The 10,842-nt window shown below is 39.2% G+C and overlaps 1 non-coding gene across 1 annotated transcript; it reads left to right on the top strand.

Moving 5' to 3' along the window:
- Positions 1 to 560: 560 nt before the first annotated feature.
- Positions 561 to 667, top strand: LOC127078059 (small nucleolar RNA R71). Its single transcript, XR_007787805.1, has one exon. It is a non-coding gene; the product is annotated as a small nucleolar RNA R71 (small nucleolar RNA).
- Positions 668 to 10,842: the final 10,175 nt, after the last annotated feature.

The following is a 10,842-nucleotide window of genomic DNA, read 5'->3' as shown; positions in this document are numbered from 1 at the left end:
TCAAGGCTCGGCTTTGGTGGCATAGGTTGCATAGGTTGATTTGATCTAGGGGCTTGATAACTAGGTCTCGGAGGTGCATTATTTTGGATTGGGTTATTGTTTTTATAGGAGAAGTTCAGGTGATTCCTCCATCCAGGGTTATAGGTATTCGAGTATGGGTTCCCTTGGGTGTAGTTCACTTACTCGGAGTGGGTTTCGTTTAATAGACTGCATTCTGCAGATTGGTGTCCTTTGGTCCCACATATCTCATAATCCGACGAAACTGCAGCTACATTATTCGGGTTTATGCACATATGCTCGACTTTGAGGGCTAATGCGTCCATTTTAGCTTGCATCATGTCTATAGAGCTTAGTTCATGCACTCCTCCTTGGGCTTCCTTCTTCTCTACTGTCTCTCGTTCGACTCCCTGTGATTGATGGTTTTGAGCCATATCTTCGATGAGGGCACTAGCTTCAGGATAAGGTTTGTTCATCAGAGCACCGCCTGCAGCAGCGTCGATGGTCATCTTGTGTTATAGTGAAGTCCATTATAGAAGGTTTGAATGATTAACCAATTTTCTAAACCATGATGTGGGCATGCTCGTAACAACTCTTTATATCTCTCCCAAGCTTCGAACAGCGATTCTCCTTGGTTTTGGGTAAATCTAGTTATATGGTTTCGAAGAACGGCGGTCTTACTTGGGGGAAAATATCTAGCAAGAAATACTCTTCTAAGGTTATCCCAAGTCGTAATGGAATTGGGTGGAAAGGAATCTAACCATGATAGGGCTTTATCTCTGAGGGAAAAAGGAAATAATCTTAAACGTATTGCCTCAGGAGAAGCTCCATTGGTTTTAAAAGTGTCTGCTAATTGAAGAAATATTTTTAAATGTTGGTTTGGGTTCTCAGTAGCGAGACCTGCGAATTGTCTCTGTTGCACTAGTTGCAACAGGGATGGTTTAAGTTCAAAATTATTAGCTGGGATGGTTGGGTTTACTATACTAGAACTAGATTCTTCATTTGATGGTTGAGCGAAATCCTTAAGAGGTCTTTGGTTTTGATCTTCGGCCATAGCTCTCTTAATCCTATGAAAGAATAAACGTGCGCAAGCGTAACGTTCAGGTTCCGCCAGAGGGTATACTAAGCTTAAACTTCCGGTGCTGCGAGTTCTTCGCATTGATCGGCGGGAAATAGCCTAAGTCTAAACGATATAACAACAGGGAAATGAAATTTGACGAAATTGGTCCCCGGCAACGGCGCCAAAAACTTGATGTTGTGTTTCCCAAGTATACGAACGCGTCAGAGTAATATAAAAGATTGTCGAATCCACAGAGACCAAGTGTCAATCTATCGTTATCTATTGTTATGGTGTTTATCAAAGGCAATCAAAATAGGTGTTTTTAGAGTGTGCAATGAAAAATAAAGTGTTGAATAAAGATTAATTAATAAAGACAGTGTCGAATGTAATTCACGTAATCAATTGATAATCCAAGTACTTGTTAATAGAATTACTTATGGGCAATGTTTTCTACTTTGAAAAGAACTAATTTAACAGGAATTGTCGCTTTCGCGTATTCAGAACCAAGTTGTACTCCCTAATCAAACCCTCTTATTGTCACTTATAAAAAGGCGCGCATTGCGTTAGAGTAGTAAACCTATTTTTAAGAAATATAGTATCTTGACTAAGTTGAAAAGTATTATAACCTGGATTTCTTAACCAAAAGAGGTTCTCACGAACCAGACTCTAAACTTATAAACGCGTCCGAAAATAGTTTTAAAATCTCTTTTCTTCTTAAGTTAAAAACTCCTAATGAACTAAACAAAGCGCTTTCGCTGTTTTTGAAATAGTTAAAAACAATTAAGTTTAGATAGACGTTGGACGACTCTCGATCTTACCCAACGGAATTGAAATGCGGGAAAACTTAAGTTGAAAGTTAAAATGGCCCTTAAGTGTTTCTACGAACGATTGTACGGATTATCGGTTCAATTACGATCCTGACATTCTAACCTTATAGATTTAGTTAGACATGGTAAAGTAAAAGTGCATTAATTTAAATAAAAGTAGTGCGAGTGCGGAAAATAAACGAAAGTAAAGCGAGTGCGAGAAATAAATAAAGTAAAGCGAGTGCGAGAAATAAATAAAAGTAAAGCGAGTGCGAGAAATAAACGAAATTAAAGCGAGTGCGAGAAAGTAAATAATTTAAAGCGAGTGCGAGGAAATAAATAATTTAAAGCGAGTGCGAGGAAATAAATAATTTAAAGCGAGTGCGAGAAAATAAATAATTTAAAACGAGTGCGAGAAAATAAATAAGATAAAGACAAGTAATAAAAACCTGCTCCAATCGGAGGGTTGAATAAATTGCAAAGCGGAAATGAAAATGGCGGCAGGATTAACTTCCTTCCAAAGTGTTCCAAACTCGATTACAGACTCTATCACAGACTTGATTACACAATTGTGGTAACACTCCAATGCAAAGCGATTACCACTTTAAAATACTGAATATATGCCTAAGTGAAACAAAGTTGCTCTGAGTTTGCCTCTGTTCTAAGTTTGGATGATTGTAAAAGTGATTTCGAGTTTCTATTTATAAGCAAGTAAAAAGATGGAAATGACAAGGATGCCCTTCAACTTGAAAATGGGAGGGAAAACTTTTCCTCTTGTAGCGCCCGCCACAAGGCCATGGCGCCCGCCACAAGGCCAATCTGAGGCGCCTTAGTGGAAGTAGTGGGGAACGTGGCAGTTGAGGGAAGTTGAGCTTGGACACATCATGGCAGGGTCTATGGCGCCAGCCATGGGGTAGGCCACAAGTACAAAATGCTAAATTTTAGGATTTTTAGCTCTTTTTCACTCCTTTTCTCGATCGGGGCTCCGATTAAAGTAAAAACCTGAAAACAAAGGAAAACATAGCAATAACACAAGAAAATAACAATAAAACAACTAGAATGCATGTGAAATCGGAGTCGAAAATACGGTAAATTTCAGTGTTATCAAGGAGCTCCAAGACACTCAAGCTTGCCTATCCCCTTTATTTCACCCTTTGCTCCATCACCAAAGGTTACATAACTTATATCATGAGGGTGAAGATCAGTTATCAAGTCTGAGTTTCCAGTCATGTGTCTAGAACATCCACTATCAAAATACCACTCTTCTTTGAGGGGAATGTGAGCTATTAGACTTGTAACATTAGTCTTAGGAACCCATTGCTTCTTGTTGATAGGCCTGTGCTGTTTGGGTCTGGGTTGATAGTGAGTCTGTTGATGAACATGGGTAGGGTAACCATACAGCTTATAGCAGAAGGGCCTTGAATTACCAAATTTCCCACAGTAATGACATCTCCATCTTTGGTGTTTGCCTTTCTGCTGTTTTCTCTTCTGATGATGTGACATATGATGTGACTGTTGGTGTAAGTCCTAGAGGCCAATACTTTTGGTACTTGTATCGAATTATTTATTAATAATAAAAGGCTTTTTCTTTATTACGTTTGTTTAATAAAGTCCCTAGAATAGCTAGTCTGTTTAATGTATCAAGTATGACTTAATCATGAGATCACATTAAACATAAGGACACTATTCTTAAAGTATCCGTAGTCGAGCTTTATTGTGAAGTGGGATGACATTAAAGCATTAAGACTATTATGTATATAGACTGATGATCACATCTCATGGATCATGGATAAGGAGTTATCAAGTCTTAAACATAGGTATGAATATTAAGAGTAATATTTATACCGGATTGACCCGCTATGAGAATACTATATAGAAAGTTATGCAAAGTGTCATAAGTCATTCTCATGGTGATAATGGTGTATACCACTCTTCGACCTGAAACCACTATGGACCCTAGATGTAGAGTCGATTGCTTTATTGCTGATCAAACGTTGTCCGTAACTGGATAAGCATAAAGACAGTTGATGGGTACTCCACAAAGCATGCTGAGGGACATGAATGACCTAGATGGAATTTGCCCATCCTGCATAACAGGATAAATGTCTATGGGCCCAATATTGAACTGGACAAGGATGACACGGTCTATGGCTTGTGTTCAATATAGACATAAGGGCAAAAGGGTAATTATACACATAAGTATTATCACAGAAGGAATTGTCAGATCACATGGCATTTTCGTGTCTTGGGTAGCAGTGATGTGTTGCTAGATACCGCTCACTGTTTATTATGTTAAATACATGATTTAATATAATTGCCAATGCCGCGAAAACCTACAGGGTCACACACAAAGGACAGATTGATGAGAGATAGAGTAACTAAGGAATACTGTAAGGTACGGTGCCCTTAAGTGAATTATAGAACATCGTAAGGTACGGTGTACTTGAGTAGAATACGAAATATGGTAAGGTACCATGGGCTTAAGTGATTTTGGGCATATTATAAGATATGGGCCAAAATACACTTAAGTGGGCTTTTTAGCTTGAAGCCCACACAAGTGGTTTTATAAATAGAACCCTTGTGCAGAAGCATTCATTGCGGTTGCATTATTTTCATTTTCTCTCTCTATCTCTCTCTCTCACTCAAAGCCTTCATTCGTACCAGCTAGCACTGAGATTGAAGGAATCCGTTCGTGTGGACTGAGTAGAGACGTTGTCATCGTTCAACGTTCGTGATCGCTCCGTGGATCTGCATCAAAGGTTTTGATCGTCACAAGAGATCTGCACCAAAGGTTTCAATCGTCACAAGAGGTAAATATTCTATCACTGATCATGACCATTCGTAAGGATCTCTAAAGGAGAAAATTTTAATTTCCGTTACGCTTTGGATCGCAATTCTCCTTCAGTGGTATCAGAGCCACTTACGAAACCATGACTCGGATAGCTGCTTATTTTCTGTATTAATATGATTAAAAGACAGAATGAATCAATTAATTAAACGGGTAATTAAATTTGGCATCATGAGTGTACGAGTTGGATGATTGATGTTGACTATGCTTCGGAACCGACATTAGTATGTTGAAGCAGCGATACATCGATCGTCCATAGGTTACGCAATTGAGACCGATCAACTTATATATGATATAAGTAATCCTAATGCGAGGTACGGTATATGTGATATACTGTTTCTGTTTCGTTCATTCAAACACTAAGTGGTTGTTTTCCTTTGAGCGATCAATGGTCATTTGCTTCGGAATCCGACATTAGTATGGTGAAGCAATGACTTATTGATCAATCATACTGAATCAACAATCGAGGTGTGTTTGACTGTCTGAAATTGGTGCATTAGGGTTAGTGACGGCGCAAGGGTTGTGCCGTCAAGGAGTTGTGAATTTAGGGCTTTGTGGAACACGTCTGTTGACTGTTTCAAAGTTCTGTTATTTTGGGCGTGTGACATTCATCGCGAGCTTGTGACGATCGTAACAAGCTGGACGTGACGGTCGTCACGTGCTTTGTGACGGTCGTCACACTCACAAATCCAGAATTCTAGGCGTTTCTATTTTTGGCCGCGTGACGCTCGTCATGGGCCTGTGACGGTCGTAACAAGCTTGTGACGGTCGTCACACTCACAGAGTCAGAATTCTCGGGGTTTCTGTTTTGTGACTGCGCAAGAGTTGTGTTGATGCAAAACGATGTCCATTTCAAATGAATTGTTCATTAAAATTTTTGGACAAGGGCGCTGCCCCTCCAACCCCGCAAGGGGCGTTTCCCCCTTGACCCCCGTCCGCTGATCGGTCAGCGGAACCCCTGGCTAACTCTGCGTAGTGTGATCGGTCGCCGAAATTTAATTTGGTTTTAATTAATTAAAGGAATTAAAATTTAATAATAATAATGTGTTTGTTATTATTGCCTTGTTCTGATCAGTTATGGCCTTAGTCTTCCTTTATTCTGTTTTGGGTTTTTTTTTTTTAAATACGACCTGCGTGTCGTGCCTCTCCTTTTAATCTCTTAGTGTAACTTCTTTTCTCATCTCAATCCCTCGTATGTAAAACGAGTTTCTTCTGTAATGTAATGATATGAAGAAAGAGACGAATTCAATATCAAAGGAGGATAATGATATGAAGAAAGAGAAAAATTCAATATCAAAGGAGGATAATGATATGAAGAAAGAGAAGAATTCAATATCAAAGGAGGACAATGTTATGAAGAAAGAGAAGAATTCAATATCAATGGAGGACAACCTTGAAGATCTTGCTTGGAGAAGCTTAGATCGTTATTAGGTTAACTTAGGTTCTCTCATTGGCTTGGGAGAACAATTGCGCTAGGGGCCATAACTGTTTCATTATGTATGTTGATGCATGTGTATGTATGTTGATGCATGTGAACATATGTTGATGCATGTGAGAGACGATGTATATGATAAATAAGCCGGTGAGATCATAACAATTATAATTCCCTCAAATTAAATATTAAGTTTAAGCTTTCCAAGTTTTAGCACTCATCAAGACTAGTATCGGATAATGTAGGTTTCGCCTACGCGAGGTGCATGTTCTATATTAGTAAGGTGCGATGGGATAATTGTAATATCCAATTGCTAAAACAATGGGTCAAATTTAACTAAATAAATTATAATAAGATTATATATGTTTAGAAGCAAGAGTTGGGAATGATCCATATGATGGATTGGAATAAGGAGTTATTCACCCAACTGAAATTTTCGAGAGTTGTATGAGATACAATTGGAAGGAGTTCCTACCTAAATAACCTAGTTTTATGTAATCCGCCTATGCGGACTTAGAACAAAGTGAAATATGGATCTCGACCCACTAGAAAATCTTCCAACGGGATTTTCCGAATCAAATGATGAGGGTCATTTGTTTTGAGTAAAATAGTGGGAGCATATTTAATTAAAGGCCTAATTAAATATGTCAATGATACTTATATTTTCATTAATCCTTGTGTAGATTACCATGACAGCAAACACCTCTAACAACATCTTACGATCAATCCTTGATAAGGAAAAATTGTCTGGGACAAATTTTCTGGATTGACACCGAAACCTGAGGATTGTCCTCAAACATGATAAAAAGCTATATGTCTTGGAGACACCTGTTCCTGAAGAGGAACCTCCTAGTTCTGCACCTAAGGCAGAAAGAGATGCTTATAAGAAGCATGTCGATGATGCCAATGAAACTGCTTGTCTCATGCTAGCTACCATGAACTCAGAATTGCAAAAGCAACATGAGAACATGTCAGCGTTCGATATGATCGATCACCTGAAGATGCTCTATCAAGAGCAAGCTAGGCATGAGAGGTTTGAAGTTTCAAAAGCCCTTTTTCAAGGCAAGTTAGCTGAGGGAGCCCCTGTAGGTCCCCATGTACTTAAGATGATTGGGTATGTGGAAAACCTTGAGAGATTGGGTTTTCCCCTTGAAAAGGAACTTGCGACTGATTTGATCTTGCAATCGTTGCCATATAGTTTCAGTCAATTTATCCTAAATTTCAATATGAATGATATGGATAAATCTCTTCCTGAACTGCTAGGCATGTTAAGAACAGCTGAGCAGAATCTGAAGACAAAAGGGATGTCCATTCTGATGATCGGAAATGGAAAGAGACAGAACAAAAGGCCCAGCAAGCAGGGTGATAAAGGGAAGGGCAAGGAAGTTGCCAAACCCAGACCAACTGTTGCTTTGAAGCCTAGTGGAGGCATAGCAAAGGCAGACACCTGCTTCCATTGCGGTAAGACCGGACACTGGAAGAGAAACTGCCCAAAGTACTTGGAAGATGATAAAATCTCCATTCACAGGAAAAGGTGAAAGAGCTGATGATCTTTTGGCCCTCATACATACTGATGTATGTGGACCACTGAACATACCAGCCAGAGGAGGTTTTCAGTACTTCATCACATTCACTGATGATTTCAGTAGATATGGTTATGTGTATTTAATGAAACACAAATCAGAGTCCTTTGAAAAGTTCAAGGAATTCAAGAATGAAGTACAAAACCAACTAGGTAAGAATATTATAACTCTTCGATCAGATCGAGGTGGTGAGTATTTAAGCCTAGAGGTTGATGACCATCTGAAAGAGTGTGGGATCCTATCCCAACTTACTCCTCCTGGAACACCCCAATGGAATGATGTATCTGAGAGAAGAAATCGAACCCTGTTAGACATGGTCCGATCCATGATGAGTCACGCCGATCTTCCAAACTCCTTTTGGGGACATGCATTATTGACAACAGCTTACACACTTAACCGTGTTCCATCCAAAAAGGTTGAGAAGACACCATATGAGATATGGAGTGGTAAGAAACCACATATGTCTTACATAAGGATTTGGGGTTGCGAGGTTTATGTGAAACGACAAATTTCAACTAAGCTTGAGCCCAAATCAGACAAATGCTTGTTTGTGGGGTATCCTAAAGAAACAAGAGGGTATTACTTCTACAATCCTTCTGAGGGCAAAGTGTTTGTCGCTCGAACTGGAGTTTTCCTAGAAAAGGATTTTATTTCCAAAGGAACCAGTGGGAGGAAAGTAGAGCTTGAAGAAATTCGAGAATCACAAAGCATAGATACACCTATGGAGGAATTAGAGCAGGAAACACAAGAAGTTGTGGAAGAGCAACCTGCTCAAGTAGAACAAGACCAGCGTAGGTCAAGCAGGATACGTCAACTACCTGAGAGATATGGATATCTCATAACTGATCAAGGTGATGTATTACTCATGGATAAAGATGAGCTTGTGACCTACCAAGAGGCCATAACTGGTCCCGAGTCTGAGAAGTGGCTAGAAGACATGAAATCTGAAATGGATTCCATGTACACAAACCAAGTTTGGACCTTGGTAGAGCCTCCTGTAGGAGTTAACCCTATAGGATGCAAGTGGGTCTTCAAGAAGACTGACATGGATGGTAAGGTACATACCTATAAGGCAAGACTGGTTGCAAAAGGATATAAACAAATTCATGGGATAGACTATGATGAAACCTTTTCACCAGTTGCAATGCTTAAATCTGTTCGGATTTTACTTGCTATCGCTGCATATCATGATTATGAAATATGGAAGATGGATGTCAAAACTGCTTTCCTTAATGGAAATCTTCTTGAGGATGTGTACATGACACATCCTGAAGGATTTGACATACCAGAGGAAGCCCAAAAGATATGTAAGTTACAAAGATCAATCTATGGATTGAAGTAAGCTTCCAGAAGCTGGAATCTTCGTTTTGATGAAACAGTAAAATAATATGGATTCATCAAGAACGAAGATGAGCCTTGTGTCTACAAGAAGGTTAGTGGGAGCATGATCGTTTTCCTGGTATTATATGTAGATGACATATTACTCATTGGAAACGATATCCCTACCCTACAACAAGTAAAGTCTTGGTTGGGGAAATGCTTTTCTATGAAGGACCTAGGTGAAGCAGCCTATATATTAGGAATCAGAATCTATAGAGATAGATCACAAAAACTGCTTGGCCTAAGTCAGAGTACATACATAGACAAAGTGTTGAGACGCTTTAATATGCATGATTCCAAGAAAGGATTCATACCTATGCAACATGGCCTGTGTATATAAAAAACACAATCCCCTTTAACTAAGGAAGAAAGGGATCGCATGAATAAGATTCCATATGCATCTGCAATAGGATCTATCATGTATGCCATGTTATGTACTCGACCAGATGTCTCGTATGCTTTAAGTGCAACGAGTAGGTACCAATCTGATCCTGCTGATGCTCACTGGGTAGCTGTCAAGAATATCCTTAAGTATTTAAGAAGGACTAAGGACTAATTCTTGATATATGGAGGTCAGGAAGAGTTGGTTGTAATTGGATACACCTATGCTAGCTTCCAGACAGATAAGGATGACTTTAGATCACAATCTGGTTATGTGTTTTGCTTAAATGGTGGCGCTGTGAGCTAGAAAAGTTCAAAGCAGGATACAGTTGTTGATTCTACAATCGAGGCCGAGTATATTGTTGCCTCAAGTGCATCAAAGGAAGCTGTTTAGATCAAAAAGTTCATTAGTGAACTTGGCGTGGTTCCTAGCATTATGGATCCCATTGGTCTCTATTATGATAACAATGGTGCTATCGCACAAGCTAAGGAGCCTAGATCTCACCAACGATCCAAACACATACTTAGGCGTTATCATCTCATTCGAGAGATAATAGATAGAGGAGATGTGAAAATATGCAGAGTACCTACACTTGACAATATTGCTAACCCACTGACAAAGCCTCTTGCGCAGCAGAAGCATGATGGCCATACTAGATCTATGGGTATTAAGGGTATGCCTGATTGGCTCTAGTGCTAGTGGGAGATTGTTGGTGTAAGCCCTAGAGGCCAATACTTTTGGTACTTGTATCGAATTATTTATTAATAATAAAAGGCTTTTTCTTTATTACGTTTGTTTAATAAAGTCCCTAGAATAGCTAGTCTGTTTAATGTATCAAGTATGACTTAATCATGAGATCACATTAAACATAAGGACATTATTCTTAAAGTATCCGTAGTCGAGCTTTATTGTGAAGTGGGATGACATTAAAGCATTAAGACTATTATGTATATAGACTGATGATCACATCTCATGGATCATGGATAAGGAGTTATCAAGTCTTAAACATAGGTATGAATATTAAGAGTAATATTTATACCGGATTGACCCGCTATGAGAATACTATATAGAAAGTTATGCAAAGTGTCATAAGTCATTCTCATGGTGATAATGGTGTATACCACTCTTCGACCTGAAACCACTATGGACCCCAGATGTAGAGTCGAGTGCTTTATTGCTGATCAAACGTTGTCCGTAACTGGATAACCATAAAGACAGTTGATGGGTACTCCACAAAGCATGCTGAGGGACATGAATGACCTAGATGGAATTTGCCCATCCTGCATAACAGGATAAATGTCTATGGGCCCAATATTGAACTGGACAAGGATGACACGGTCCATGGCTTGTGTTC

This window comes from Lathyrus oleraceus, chromosome 4 (assembly GCF_024323335.1).
Source record: "Lathyrus oleraceus cultivar Zhongwan6 chromosome 4, CAAS_Psat_ZW6_1.0, whole genome shotgun sequence".
In the NCBI taxonomy this organism is placed as follows: Eukaryota; Viridiplantae; Streptophyta; class Magnoliopsida; order Fabales; family Fabaceae; genus Lathyrus; species Lathyrus oleraceus.
This window is presented reverse-complemented; position numbering and strand designations above follow the sequence as displayed.